This window comes from Mustela lutreola, chromosome 9, assembly GCF_030435805.1.
Source record: "Mustela lutreola isolate mMusLut2 chromosome 9, mMusLut2.pri, whole genome shotgun sequence".
Classification (NCBI taxonomy): Eukaryota; Metazoa; Chordata; class Mammalia; order Carnivora; family Mustelidae; genus Mustela; species Mustela lutreola.
The window spans coordinates 38,583,544-38,600,007 of NC_081298.1; the positions used below are offsets into that span (position 1 = coordinate 38,583,544).

The 16,464-nt window shown below is 35.9% G+C and overlaps 1 protein-coding gene across 5 annotated transcripts in view; it reads right to left on the bottom strand.

The window, feature by feature from the left end:
* TASP1 (taspase 1) overlaps positions 1-16,464 on the bottom strand; it is a 272,025-nt gene that overhangs the window by 107,507 nt on the left and 148,054 nt on the right. The gene's annotated exons all lie outside the window — the stretch shown is intronic.

Here is a 16,464-nt window from a genome sequence, read left to right on the forward strand (position 1 = left end):
ACTACAGAAATTCTGTTTTATAATTTATCTTTAAATTGTCCTAGTCTCTCATTTTGCCTCTGACACTCCACACACCTGGAAGCATGGGAGAAATCTACACAGCCAGGGGAAATATAGATCTCCATCTACCTACTTTGCACTAAAATGTCTACCACACCTCAACAGCTGCAAAGTGGACTAATAAAACAGCAGCTTTCTCACCTTTTAATAGTAACTTACATAGCCTTCATGCATGAATACCCTGTAATTCTTTAAAAAAAAAAAAAAAAAAAAAAAGAGAGAGAGAGAGAGAGAATGCATTTTTAAATCCCTGGAGTAAACTGGGACCATTCAGACACACTAAGGGTAGGCATGATGGCGACGGGAAGCACTGCCTAGAATTCCATTACAATTTGTATCTGTTAAAAGTAGAAATTGCCTGCCAAAGACAAAAGAAATTTAACTTATAGGTTAATAAGTTCAAATAAGAGATTTCTGGAGAAGGTGATTTTTTTTCTTAGCTAAAATTAAAAAGCTACTTTCATAAACACTGGAAGGGTAAACCTTTTCAAAAAAACTACTAAGTGGTAGGGCATCTGGACAGGTCAGTTGGTTAAGTGTGCCACTCTTGGTTTTGGCTCAGGTCATAATCTCATGGGTTGTAAGAGCAAGCCCCACATTGGGATCCACAGTCAGTGGGAAGCCCGCTTGAACATCCTCTCCCTCTGCCCCTCCCTACTATGTACATACTCTCTCTCTCTCAAATAAATAAATCTTTAAAAAAAAATACTAAGTGCCACTTGAAATATTTATTATATATAAAATAAGTTGCATTAATTAAAATGCAAATATCCTCTTAATCCAAATGAGAACAGTTGCTTCCTATCTCTTAAAAAATAAAATCTTGAGGGAAGCAGCTCAGCATGGACACTGGATGCCTGACTTGCATACACCAAGTCCCACACACCTATGCTATGGTGGTACTGTCCTTCTCAGTCAAGCTTGCTTCAGTCCCCATGGGACAGGCCCTCGGGTAGCAGAAACCACTACCCACATTACATGTCCCAAACAGAGAGTTCTACAGGGCCTCTGTTCTGGTGGAGTTGATATCAGGGTCATTTCACAAGCAGACCAGAGCACACCTAGTTAAAATTCGCCACAGTCAGGCAAGGAACCAAATATTGCCCACAACAAAGGAGAGCCTCTGCAGATGACTGACCTGAAGGACAGAGCTGCCAAAACATAACAGCACAGTGTATACAGTACACATGGGAGACACTCCCTGAAATGTCAGACCCTGAGCACTACATAACCTCTTCTTCATAAGGCCATTACTTTCAGGAGCAGGAGACATAACAGGCTTTTCTAACACACAAAAGAAGGCAAGAACTTAAGACAGAATACCAAGATGGAGGAATTTATCCCAAATGAAAAAAAAAAAAAAGATAAAGCCACAGCCAGAGACCTAAGTGAAACAGATATAAGGAGCATGCCTGAAGGAGAATTTAAAGCAACAATCATGATGCTTGCTAGGTTTGAGAAAAGAATAGGAGACATTCTATCCCTCACAACAGAGATAAAGGAGTTAAAAAAGAATTAATGGGAGATGAAGAACACAATAAATAAGACTGTAAATAGGCGTGATGCAATGAATAGTAGACTGGAAAAGGCAGAGGAATGAATGAGTGATCTGGAAGACAAATAATGGAAAATAATAAAGCTGAACAAAGAAAGAATTATGCAACTTGAGAATAGACTGAGGGAACTCAGTGACTCCATCAAATATAATAAATTAATAGCTGAGTCCCAGAAGAAGCAGGAAGAGAAGGGGGGCAATTTATTTATTTCAAGAAATAACAGCAGAAAACTTTCCTAATCTGCAAAAGGAAACAGACATCTAGATAAGGAGGCACAGAGAACTCCTATTAAAATCAACAAAAGCAGGCCAACACCAAGACATATTGTAATTAAATTTGCAAAATACAATGATAAGGGAAAAATCTTGAAAGCAAGAGACAAAAATAAGTCCTTAACTTACAAGGGACAACCCATAAGGGTAGCTGCAGATTTCTCAATAAAAACTTGGCATGCCAGAAGAATGTGGCATGATAGACTCAAAGTGCTGAATAGGAAAAATCTACAGCCAAGAGCACTTTATCCAGCAAGGCAATCATTCAAAATAAAAGGAGAGATAGAGTTTCCCTGACAAACAAAACCAAAGGAGTTTATGACCACTTAACCAGCCCTGCAAGAAATATTAAAGGGGAGTTTTTGAGTGGAAAGGAGAAATCAAAAGGGATAAAGATAAGAAAGGATCAAAGAAAATCTCCAGAAACAATGACAAAACAAGTAATAAAATGGCAATAAATACATATCTATCAATAATTACTCTGAATGTATGGGATGCTGGGTGGCTCAGTCGGTTAAGCCGCTGCCTTCAGCTCAGGTCATAATCCCAGGGTCCTGGGATTGAGTCCCGCATTAGGCTCCTTGCTTGGCAGGGAGCCTGCTTCTCTCTCCACCTCTGCCTGCCACTCTGCATGCTTGTGTGTGCATTCTCTCTCTCTGACAAATGAATAAATAAATAAATAAAATCTTTTTTTTTAAAATAATTACTCTGAATGTAGATGAACTAATTGCTAAATGCTAACTAAATCAAGAAGTGTAGAGTGTCAGAATGGATAAGAAAACAAGACCTATCTATATGCTGCCTACAAGAGACTAGATTTAGACCTAAAGACACCTGCAAATTGAAAGTGAGGGGGTGGAGAAATATTTAATATGCAAATGGGTGTTAAAAGAAAGCCAGAATAGCAAAAACTTATATTGGACAAACTAGACTTTTCTGTTCTTGTATTGTTTTTTGTCTTTATATTCTTTTAGTTTTTTTCAAAGATTCTGTTTATTTATTTGAGAAAGAGAACAAGCACAAGTAAGGGGAGCAGGAGGCAGAGGAAGAAGGAGAAACTCAACAGGGAGCCAGATGCAGGGCTTGATCCCAGGATCCTGGGATCATGACCCAAGCCAAAAGTAGGCGCTTAACCAACTGACCCACCCAAGGGCCCGTATTGTGTGTGTGTGTGTGTGTGTGTGTGTGTGTGTGTTTTAAGACTTCATTTATTTTAGAGAGAGATCATGCACAAGCAGGGGGAGGAGCAGAGGGAGAGGAAGAGAGAGAACCTCAAGTAGACTCCCTACTGAGTGTGGAGCCCAGCATAAAGTTGGATCTCCCGAGCCAAAATCAAGAGTTGGACACCCAAATGACTGAGCTACTCGGGTGCCCCTGTTCTTGTACTGCTTTTATCCTGCTTTGGTATCAGAATAGTATGGGTCTCATGGAATAATTCTGAATATGTTCCCCCTATTCCACTGTTTATAAGATTTTGATAAAGATTATGCTGGAAGATTCTTGATTCCTAATTCAACTTTCATTCTTGTTATTGGTCTAAAAAGATTTCCTACTTCTTGGATTTAAGATTCATGATGAATCTTAGTAACCTGTGCATTTTTTTGGAATTATCTGGGTTTTTTTTCTAAGTTAATTGATTTGTTGGTGTAAAATTGTATATAGTAATCTGTTATCATACTATGTGTTTCTGTGGTTAACTGCTGTATTGTTTTCTATTTCTCATTTAGACTTTTGAGCCTTCTCTCTTTTTCTTCTTACTTAATGTAATTAAAGCATTGCCAGTTTGGGTTTTTGTTTTATTTTTAACTAGTCAATACTTTCAGTGTTATGTTATTGTGTAGTCTGGTCTCTATTTTACTTAAAATTTCCGGTTTTTCTTTATTTCCTTCCTCTACTAATTTTCAGCTAAGTTTCTTTTTTCTAGCTCCTTGTGTAATGTTATTTGAACTATTTTCTTAATACAAGCATTTATAGAATAAATTTCACTCTAACATCTGCTTTTGCTGCATCCCATGAGTTTTGGAGTATTATGTTTTCTTTTGTTTTGAGGCATATTTTGATTTGCCATTTGATTTCCTATTGGCCCATTGCTTGTGCAATAGTGTTTTGATATTTATATATTAAATATTCAATATTTACCTTGTAGATTTTTCATCTTTATTTTATTGTTGATCTTCAGTTTTTTACCACTGCGGCTGGAAACTACAGTTGGTATGCTTTCAGCCTTCTTAAACTTATAATATTTATGTCTCTTTTTATGTGATTTAACCAGGTGATTTCTTTTGCATATACTTGAAGAAAATGTGTATTCTATTTTTCTTGGATGGAATGTGTTATATCAATCTTTTAGAACCACATATTCTGAAGTATGCTTCAAGTAAAAAATGTTCTCGTTGAGAAAAAAATTAAAAGCTCACCTTCAAAAGATCCTGCCAAAGGTATTCCATTAGTTTATTAGAAATTAAGTTCTACATTAATTCACATAATGAGTAAAGGGTATCAAGGGATCTAAGCACCTACTGAGACTAAAGGAGAAGTATGATTCAACTTATAAGTAAAAAAATTCACAATAAAAGAAGGAGCATCTCTACCATCCACTCAGATTCCCCCACAGGTCCAGGGACAACGTAATGTTTCCTCATATTACTACTGTGCACACACATGCGTGCGCGCGCACACACACACACACACACACACACACTACACTGGTAAAGGGTCTTAGCAATCAAAAAGAAATGTGGGCTACAATTATCAAATGGAAGAACCTCTCTTAAATAATGTTTATAAATTTTTAAATTTATGAAACACAAACTGCTATCACACACAATTCTCTGTTAGCTGGCATGTATTGTGACAGGTGTTAGGCACAAATAATCACCCTAAAAAATATTATCTATAACTATAAATCATTGTTAAGCCTTTCACATCAGAAATTGTCCCTTCATATGTACACCTCTCCTTCCCATTCTTTCATCCCTTCATGTCCTCCCTCAATATATACATGCACAGATGCATATATACATATGTACATATTATGAATACACATACAATATATACTCATTTTAAAAAATACAAACCATTCAAAAAGTGTGAAAGTAACCATAAGAGACTCTCAATCTTAGGAAACAAACTGAGGGTTGCTGGAGGAGTGGGGGATGGGGTACGGGCTGATGGACATTGGAGAGAGTATGTGTAGTAATGAGCATTGGGTATTATATAAGACTGATGAATCATCAGACCTGTACCCCTGAAACAAATAATATATGTTAATTAATTGAATTTAAATTAAAAAGATAAATTTTATAAAAAGTGTGGAAGTTTTTTTTAAAAAATCACTTCATATTTTGGGGCAACTGGGTGGTTCAGTAGATTAAGAGTCTTCTTCTCCCTCTGCCCCTCCCCTGCTCATGTTCACGGTCTCTCACATAAATAGATAAAATCATAAAAAAAAAAATCACTTGACATCTTCCCAAAAGTAACTTCCTTGTATTTTTTGGTAAAGTGTAAATGTAAATATCCTTCCATATCTGAGTATAATTTTATAAGCATCTACACTTAGAAGGAAGACTTAGAAATGCAATTTAATATATAACTTTCTGAGCAGAATTGTGGTGTTCCCTATTTTGTTAAATTTTTGCAACATTATTTTTATAATCAGGAAAAAGCAATAAAGCTAGTAGAAAAGAAACCATTTTTGACACTTACTATGTAAAGACACTATGTAAAGCTCATGAAACTCCATAAATTTTAATTCCTTTTGTGTACATATTTGATGTTAAAGAGTGAAATGTTATACTTTAGAACAATAATAATTGTTAGGAAACTGGCATATTATAAGCTAAATGAGTGTTCAGAAGGTTATGTACACACGTCTCAAGTCAAAGAACTAAACCACATGAAGTTAACATTACATCAAAAATACACAATATGTGTCAGAGAGACTCTTGCTCCGTTGTTATACAAGAATATACAGGGTTTTCCAGTGATTGATTTTTCACCAAGAAACTTTTAAAATTATGTCTTCTATTCAGACATATATCACCTCTAACATAAGAGCGTTGACATCAAAAGCTTGTTCTCCTGCAGGTTCCAATCAAAGAAAAGTTTGACTTATGTGGTTTTACCCACAAAATTCCAAGGTTTCTTAGAATATGCTGCCAGATAGCTGAAGTGTGATTCAAAGGCAAACAGTTCCATTCATTATACACGGATATGAAGAAATAAGCCTTTCATTGTGTCCTCCTTTTGTCCTTATTCAGGCAAGTGTGTAAGTATACTCTCAGATTTTAGCAGAAAACATGAATTATACATCAAATGAGGAGCTAATAACAAACCTAGAAAAAAAGTGATATGGGCATACCTCTTAGATATTGCAGGTTCAGTTCCAGACCACTGCAATAAAGTGAGTCAAATAAATGTTTTGGTTTCCCAGTGCATATGAAAATTATGCTTACACTATACTCTAGTTTATTAAGTATGCAATAACATTATGTCTAAAAAAATGTACATACCTTAATTTAAAAATACTCTATTGCTAAAAAATGGTAACCATCATCTGAGCTTTCAGAAAATCATAATAACTGGCCAGAGATCACCATAACAAATATAATAATAATGAAAAAGTTTGAAATATTGGGAGAATTACCAACATGTGACACAGACACAAAGTGATCAAACGCTGTGCGGAAAATGGTGCCAAGAGACTTGCTCAACACAGGGTTGTTACAATTCTTCAATTTGTTTAATAAAAAAAAATGGAATATCTGTGAACCACAATAAAGTGAAGCAAAATAAAATGAGGTGTCAGTAAATATCAAGTTCTAAAAGAACTTATTTTAGCATCAGTAAGAATGACAACTGCATGGATTGAAACACACAGTGAATTCATAACTTACATTCTAAAAAACATCTGTCACCTCTGAAAGATGCTATGGAACCAATTCACTATTCTGAAAACTGTTAAGTTAAAATAAGGAATCTAGCATTTCTCTGTTCTTCCTATAGGAACTATACAGCACAGTAACAACAGTCTATGAAGGAAAATTTTCACCACAGAAGTATCTCAACTAATAAATTTAGGTTAAATCTAACCTCAAGTTAGAATTAAACAGAATTAAAATATAATCACTTGTAACCTATAATGTGATAAATGCTATAGGCAACAATCGTCAATAGCTCCTAATACCGCAAAAAGACACAACCAGACATTAAATATTACTTGATAAAATTAGTTTTGCCCCACACCAAAAAATTTATACCTGAATCTGAACAAACCTCTAAATTTAATGATCAATTTCCACAAATAAAGAGCATTTGCAAAAAACCTATAGTTAACATCATACTCAATGGTGAAAACCTGAATTGTTTCTCCCTAAGATCAGAAACAAGGTAATGATGCCTGCTTTTTTCACTCCTATTCAACAATAAGATGGAATGAGAAGATGTAAAAATAGAAGGATTATCAAACAAAAAACTAGTACTAGAAAAAATGGGGACAATCATATTGTTAAAAAAAGATAAAAGAATTTAGGTTGTATAGTCTACATTTCTCTGTCAAATATTCTTCTTTTGTTTTTATAACAACTCTTTAAAAATTTAAAAATCATTCTTAGCTCATAGGCTGTACAACTATAGGCCACAGGCTAGATCTGGCCCATTATTTGTAATTTGACTATCCCCGTAATAGAAAAATTTGTAGTACAAAGATTAAAAAGAAGAGAGATCATAAATTTAAAAAACAGAGCAATCTGGTAGCAGGTGCCAGGGGGAGGTATGTGAATTTTTCAAGGCACCAAATGAAACTCTTAAAATTAGAAGAAAATTGTTTAAAACTCAATGAAGAGAGAAAAATAAAACGTATACCTATTGGTGGGAGACCTAAAAAGCACCCTAGGATGATAAAGAGAAGGTAAATAAGGCATTAAGAAGCCTAGAGTATAAAATGAGAATATCCAACAGATTAATAGGCATTTTGAAATAGAGAAAAGAAAGAATGGGGTGAGGGAGTACTAATATATTTGAAGAGAAAATGAATAAGAGTTTCCAGAATTTAAGTTACAAGGAAATTCTTAAATTGAAGATGCATACAGTGTTCAAAAGATGAGTAACAACAAACACATCCTTAGGTATACCATAGTGAACCTCTGAACCAAAGATAATTAAAAACTAATCATAGGGTCCCTGGGTGGCTCAGTTGGTTAAGCATCTGCTATCAGCTCAGGTCATGATCTCAGGGTCCTGGAATCAAGCCCCATGTTGGGCTCCCTGCTCAGTGAGGAGAGTGCTTCTCCCTTTCCCTTTATCCACCCCCAACTCATGCTTTCTAAATCTCTCTCTCAAATAAATAAATAAAATCTGTTTTAAAAAATAAAAAATATAAATATAAAAATAAAAACTGATTTTTATTTTTATAAAAATATAAAAGTAAAAAATGATCATAAAGAGGGATCACCTACAAAGAAATTAAAAATTTAACTGATACATTCCCAACCAACAAAAGAGGCCAGAAAACTAACATCTTAAAGATGCTAAGTCAATAAACAGAAAATAACTTATCAACCTAGAATCAGTTACTGTTCAGACATACAATGACAAATTCATTCCTTTTGAGATTTTAGCTCCCAGGTTACTTCTACCCTTCCCAAGACTACTTCTTATCATTAATTCTGCTGATTTTTTTAAAAGATTTTATTTATTTGACACAGAGAGAGAGAGAGAGGAAGCACAAGCAGGGAGAGCAGGAAAAGCGGGAGCTCAATGTGAGTCTCAATCCTAGGACCCTTATATCTGACTTGACCCAAAGGCAGATGCTTAACTGACTGAGCCACCCCAATTCCTGCTGCTTTTAATATTTACATATATGATTCTCCCAACACCTTGGCATCTAGATTCTCTGATATCCACTCTTCAAGTTATCCACACTACCTCATATATTCACTCCCATAACTATGTCATTATCAATAACATTACCTCCTCCAGTCTCAACTGCAATCATCCCATCCCTCCCATCTTTCTAGCTCACCTCTTGGGCACTTTAATTTCAACATTCCCTTCACCTCAACAAAAACTGCCATCTATTAATTCTGTTGTTGTTTTTTTTTTTTTTTAAAGAAATGAGGATCTTTTTTTTTTTTTTTTTAAGATTTTATTTATTTATCAGACAGAGAGGGCGAGAGAGCAAGCACAGGCAGACAGAATGGCAGGCAGAGGCAGAGGGAGAAGCAGGCCCCCCGCCGAGCAAGGAGCCTGATGCGGGACTCGATCCCAGGATGCTGGGATCATGACCTGAGCCGAAGGCAGCTGCTTAACCAACTGAGCCACCCAGGCATCCCAATTCTGTTGGTTTTAAACTGTCCTGAACTTCTCCTGGGGCCTCACCTACTTCCTTATCCAGCTAAAATTCCAATGCCTCACCAACTTATATCCATTCTCTTAGTCCTGAAAGCTTCCATATTTCCCTCACTTCATCAAACTTGTCTGCCAGAAGCCCACCCTTGAGTATTGGTCAAAAGTACTAAATGAGGCTGCAAAAACAAAAACAAACAAAACAAAACAAAAAACCCAAACCTCAGTGCCTTAACATAACAAAAATATAATTCTCATTAATGTTAGAGGTTGTACTTGGGTCACCAGAGAATGTGCTCCACAGAGCGACTCAGGAACAAACCTAGGCTGATTGGTCTGTACCTGCATCTCCTGGATCATACCTCCTCCAGAATAAGAGGGCCATGCAGGACCTGGAAGTCACACATATCATATCCATTTCAGTCCAGGGGCCAGAAATAGTCACATGGTCTCAGGCAGCAACTATGGGGCTAGGAAATATGGAGGAGCACAGGAATAATCAGGGAGCATTACATTAAATGTCCCTCTCATCTGACTAAATCTATCTTCCCATGCCTGCACCTGCACAGCTAAATGAGGTACAGCATCCATCCTGTGACAGTCGGGTGACATAAAAGAGCAGGAAGGCATACCCATGGAGGAATGTAAGAGAGAAAGGCCAGACCAGGTACCAGGCAACATTGTTGGGTAGCCCAATCAACCCCAGGCTCCTTCCAGGTTTCCTGTTACATGAGATCTAAACTGAAAGAGAATAAAAACTATCTGTTTAAACCACTGTAATTGAGTTCTCTTTTTTAAGCCCAAATGCATTCTTTTTTTTTTTTTTTTTTCATTTTTTTCCTTTTGGCATAATATATACAAACATAAGATTTACCATTTAACCATTTTTTAAGTGTGTAATTCAGTGGCATTCATAGTGCTGTACAACCATAACCACCATCTACCTCTAGAACTTTTCATCTTCCCCAAACTGAAACTCTGCGCACATTCAACAACTCCCCATTTCCTCTCTCCCTCCAGTCCTCACAACCACCAACCTGCCCTCCGTCTCTACGAATCTGATATTCTAGATACCTCATATCACTAGTAGTATACATTTTTGTCCTTTTGAGACTGACTTATTTTATTTAACATAATGTCTTCAAGGCTTATTCATATTGCAGCATGTTTCAGAATTTCCTTCCTTTTTAAGTCTAAATAATATTCATTGTTTTATATATATGATTTTGTTTTTCCTTTTATCTATCAGTGGACATTTGGGCCAAATCCATTCTTAATCTATATACAGAGCTATGTGCTGAAGTAGAAAATTGCTCAGAAAGCTTTACACTGAAACATGACAACTTCTAGCTACTTCCCCAATTCAAACAAAACTGCACTTAGTCAAATATAATTTGTGATGAGTTCAAGCAGGTATATTTATCAGATATCCATTAGCAGGAATACATGAAAAAGATTATTTGGTCTAAGCACGTATTTTCACTGAGTTATTCTGGAAAGTCCATGATATATTTAATAGCTACCAACCAACCAAATTTCTTAATTTATTTGAATAAATGAGAGTCATTTTGATTAAAATAAATCTTTTATGATGCCTGAAAAGTAGAGCCTTACATATTTAAGAGTACTTTTTTTTAGTAGGGAGAAGCACAGGGGAGAGGGAAAGAGAGTCTTTTTTTTTTTTTTTTTTTAAGATTTTATTTATTTATTTGACAGAGAGAGATGACAAGCAGGCAGAGAGGCAGGCAGAGATTGAGGAGGAAGCCTGATGCGGGGCTCAATCCCAGGACCCTGAGATCATGACCTGAGCCGAAGGCAGTGGCTTAACCCACTGAGCCACCCAGGTGCCCCAGAAAGAGAGTCTTAAGCAGACTCCCCGCTAAGCGCAGATCCCTATGCAGGGCTTGATCTCACCACCCTGAGATCAGGATCCTGAGCCCAAGAGTCAGATGCTCAATCAGCTAAGCCACCTAGGTGCATTTTTCTATGAATTTTTATGTTACAGCCAGATTCATGTTTAAATCCAGCTGAGTGACTTTGGAACTCTTCATTTAAGCTTTAGTTTCTTCAGCAGTAAAATGAGAAATCCAAGTAGCAGCTATTTCATGAAGCTACTACTCAGTAGCTTCATGAAACAACGCATATAAAACATATGAAACAATGCATATAAAACACTGAGTGTGGGGTTGGACCCTTAGTAAGCAGTTAATAAATACTACAAAGAGGGTAATAACCTTCTTAAAGGAAAACCATTTTCTATCATTTTCTTGTCCTCCTCAATCCAGTCTCTGTATTTTTCTTCTATTATGTATGACAAGGTGATCCTCAGCTAGCCTGACCATCATCCTGAGAGCCTAGAATATAGTTAAAAAGGAGTTTAGCCTTTGATTTGCTATTCTGAAGGCTACTGCCTCAAAGCAAGCTGAGCCTTCACACAGAGGCAAAATGATGACCTGAGTAAACATTTCATTATCAAAACAAAAAAATAATAATATGAAAAAGTCTCTCTTGGCCTAGCAGAAAACATTTTAATTACCATTATCCAGGAATTATGGGCTATGCATGATTTTTGTTTATTTATTCTTATTATTTTCCCTAATTTCTATAATAAATGCCATTTTCCCCCCAACAGGTTTATTGCCTGACTTTAATATTACACTCCTGTATCACAATACTTCCTCTTATAGCAAGATAGTAAAGAGCAACACAGAATCTCCCATAACAGGATTTGGTCCCACTTAATTCCCTATACCTGAGTTCATGAGTTGGTAAGGGAGACTGAACTAATGAGTGCTACATGTGTTTTATTCACCTAACCTTCATCACACATTTAGTATTTTCACTTCAGCTCTAGTGATAAATGGCAGCCTTTAAACTAAGAAAATTAAAAATATGCAAACATAGGAGTGCCTAGGAGGCTCAGTCTGTTAAGTGTCTAACTCTTCATTTTGGCCCAGGTCATGATCTCAGGGGCTGTGAGATCAAGTCCCACACCAGGCTCTGCACTGGGCATGGAGCCTGCTTGAGATTCTCTCTCTTCCTCTGGAAGCCCCCATCCCTCTTCCTCTCTTAAAAAAAAAAAAAAAAAAGCATACGTAATAGCCCCCAAAAATCCTGTTGTCAAATCATGTTTTAGTTCCAAAAGTTAAGTAACAAACTGAAGTGTTGCAATAAGGACAGAGAAATAAAACTTTATCAACTCTTGGCTGACATTTAAGATATATCATCATCATTTCAAGACAATTTTTAATCCTTTTTTATCTTTGTCTCAATTTAATAGTGACAGTACAATAATTAAAAGAACATTATGTATCCAATTTTTTATGCAGTTATCAAAGGTAGAGTTTTAATATAGTGTTCAAATGGTAGAAGATTATAATTCCTCCACAGGACCGTAAAGTGAGATTAGGATTTTAAAGTATAACTCTTAATCTCACAGATATTGCTCTTTTTTGGGAGACTTTATTTCTTCTAAACAACTCTAACCTCAGTTCTAATACAAAGAGCCCCCAGAGGAGTAAAATGAAGTTGCATTTACAGAAGAGACATAACCCACATTCCCAGGCAGCCTGCATACATGAGTACAGGATCAGCGGCAACAAAAGCTCACATTCAGTACCACTGGCACACCACACATCTCCAAGGATTACCGATGATTGTGAAGTATTTATGTCGTCTTATAAATGCTGCCATTCACTCTCACTGTGGCTAGTGGGCATCTGAAAAATCTTTCAACACATCCCCTGTTAGAAATCCACAGGGACAGATAAGTAATGAGGAAAGGCCTTTCCAAATTTAAAAGGAAACATTTGGTACTTCAGTTTCCAGTATTGCAACATCTCTTTTTCAACAAAGGAATTTATTACATAGTACGTCACCTTTTCCCTGTCAGAGGATTTACTGCCAATTTTGGAGTTAGGTTACTTCTGGTTTTCAAGCCTGTCTTGTGAAATTAAAGAGAGGACTGCCTTAAAAGTGATAGAAGACACATGATTTCAGTCTTCACAGTGTCCCCACGGTTATCAAACCTGGAACCTATTATATGCAAGAAGAAAACATAAGGAGCTTTATAAAGAGATGGAATAAGTAGTGAAGATGTCTAATCCAGTCAAGTCTAAAGGTTACATTCACCAATACACATTTAGTGTTTCCTCAATATTCAGTTCTAACACATAACCCGTCAGCACACTTTAGATATTTATAGTATTTGATCAGAAGCAACTCAAGCTTTTCCAAAATTTTTGGTCAATAATAAACAACCATAAGAGAAACCAATTTTATAAATTAGTTTCTAGAGATCTCATCGTTTACAAACTAGGATGTGATTAATATATTCCTTAGCATTTCAAAATTACTTGAAGTACAGAAAAATATATTAGAACAGTTATAATTAAACATAGGAAAACTCTCATTTACAGCACACTGCCAAGAATATGCTACATACATTAAATGCCTGATAATTATGACTTATTATCACTATTATCAATTTTATTGAGAAGGTATAACCAAACCACAAAAGATTCACCTGTCTGAGTAAGAGGTAGCTACATAAATGAGAAGAGTTGCAATTCTATGAATGTCAATACTTACACAAATTCTAAAAACAAAGAAAAAGCTCCAACAGAAATGAGTAGTGAAAGGCCTTTATCCAATCTGCCATATAAAAAAGAGTCTGTGGTTAACAGCACAGGGGCACCCTCTCCCAGAGCTGGAGCCACCCCTTCTTTCCCTTGTTTCTCCTTGTCAAATTCACGTCTCAATGTGGGAATGCACCCCATATTCATTCTGAGTGTGTGTAAAGATAGTAAAATAGTATCTTGTTCTCTGACTTAAATATTCTAAATTTAGTTATCTAAGTTACAATACTCTGATTAGAGCACCTGGGACAAATGGTGCCAAGCACGGGGGAAAAAATCAGAGAAAAACTACCTCACTACAAGTGATGTTCTTAGCTATGATGGAACCCCTAAAATCCTATCACTGCTGTTGCATTTGTCTGGGAAACATACTATATGCATAAGCATTAGACTTATCTACATTTGAAACTTCATTAGGGCAGTAGACACAAAAGAAGCATCACTGTTCGTAATGTTAAGTTGATGCTCTTATACATCTCTACCCAGAGTCCTGTTCCATTAGAGAGAAAACCCCAGATGAGGAGAACCACCTCCAGGTGTAGAACCTGAAATGCCTCACTGAAGATCTCCATGCCTCAGCTTCCTCACTGGAAAAAATAAATGGCTTAGCTTAAATGGTCTTAAATTCCTCATAAGAAAAAATTTTATAGCTGTAAGTACTTTTAAAACTTCAATAACATTCCAATTAGAATTTAGTTGAGAGGCTTGCAATGAGCAGACAACTTATGGGAAACACCTTATAAAATGCTGTTAATTAATAAAGTAACATGTTTAGATTAAATTCACCTATAGAGAACTTTCTTTTTTAAGGGGGAAAATAAAAGGTCATGACTCACAGACTCACCATTAATTGATTATTACTATGTATCTGGGTCTTTCACAAACATCACTTTATTAAAGCTTTACAATTAACTTGTAAGGAAGGCATTGGAACCCCCACTGGGCAAATAAGAAAAAAGTAAATTGGAAAAACAAAGAATCTAAGATCCAATTCTTATAACTCTAAGTAACATGCTTGTTCCATGGTGGTCCACCAATACAGAAATCATGCTAATACCATCATGCAAAAAAAGGAGATAGAGAAAACCTCAAAAGCCTCAAAAACCTAAGTAAAGATCAAAGTAACAATTACCTACAGATAAATAGCACAACAAAACTTGATACCAACACTTAGGACTACAGACAGCTCCCAGTTTAAACCACAACATCCTTGAAACAATCACTAATCAAGTCCCAAAGGAATAATATTAAAGTCGGAGGGATGCTTGGGTGGCTTAGTCAGTTAAGCGTTTGCCTTTAGCTCAGGTCATGGGAATGGGTTGGGCTCCTTTCTCCCTCTCTCACTCCCCCATTTGTGCTTTCTTGCTCATTCTCTCTCTCTCTCTCTCTCTCTCTGTCAAATAAATAAATAAAATCTTTAAAAATAACAATAATAATATTAACATTGGAGATTTCATTTTGCAACAAGGCCATAGTGTGCATTTTATGAGTAAAAAAAGCCAAGATGCAGTTATAAACATCTATAATAACATAGGTGCAATGTAAAATAGTTCAGTACACATATTGATTATATATATTTACAAAGCTTTCAAGCAGAACATAAGCAAGACAGTTACACTATACCATAAATTTAACCTGTAACTACTAAGCTGGCCATATATACTAAATATTTAATTAATAATTTCTTAATGACAAAACTTAGAAGTAATTTATGGGGGTGATTTGAATGGCCACAGCCTCTTTAAAAACTGGAAAAGGAAGTCTGAGTTGATGTCATTTCTCAATAAATTTCTCTGTACAAAGGAGAGGCAATATAAATCATTTCATCATTTTTAAAGTTGTATTCAGAGCTTAAAAACAACATTCAGTTTTAGAGGCCTCACAGAGTATGACGGGGAAAAAGTTCTAAATCTCTTCACTAGTCACTGCTTATCCCTTTCACTAGTCAACAGTGTCAAGGTAGTTCTGACATTGGAGAAAGACACAAAAGTTCTGAAGGTAAGAGAGGAAAATGGTAATCATATTCATTTGTCTACGTTAGAGTAGAATTTAAGGAATAACAGTTAAAAAAAAAAAAAAAAGAAAGAAAAGGGTCCAAAAGCTATCTTACCACCAACTAGCAGAAAAACCATATAAGCAGATAAAAGAAGGGAAAAGCAAAATAGGTAAGCCACCTCAAATAAAACATCTAGTAAAAGGCCAATAGACAATATAAAATTTAGCATCTCTCTAGGTTTTCATTTGACATCATTATTAAGAAAATGCTAGCTAAAGAAGAAAATACAGGGTGCCTGGGTGACTCAGTGGGTTAAGCCACTGCCTTCAGCTCAGGTCATGATCTCAGGGTCCTGGGATCAAGTCCCACATCAGGCTTTCTGCTCAGCAGGGAGCCTGCTTCCCTCTCTCTCTCTCTCTCTGCCTACTTGTGATCTCTCTCTGTCAAATGAATAAAATCTTAAAAAAAAAAAAAAAGAAGAATATACATTCATTTGTATTACTTGCTTAAACTTTTATTTTAACCATGATACTTACTACAATTTTATTCAAAAGTTGTCTAAGACTGTGCTTCCTAAGGCATAAGAGTTATCTTTGCCT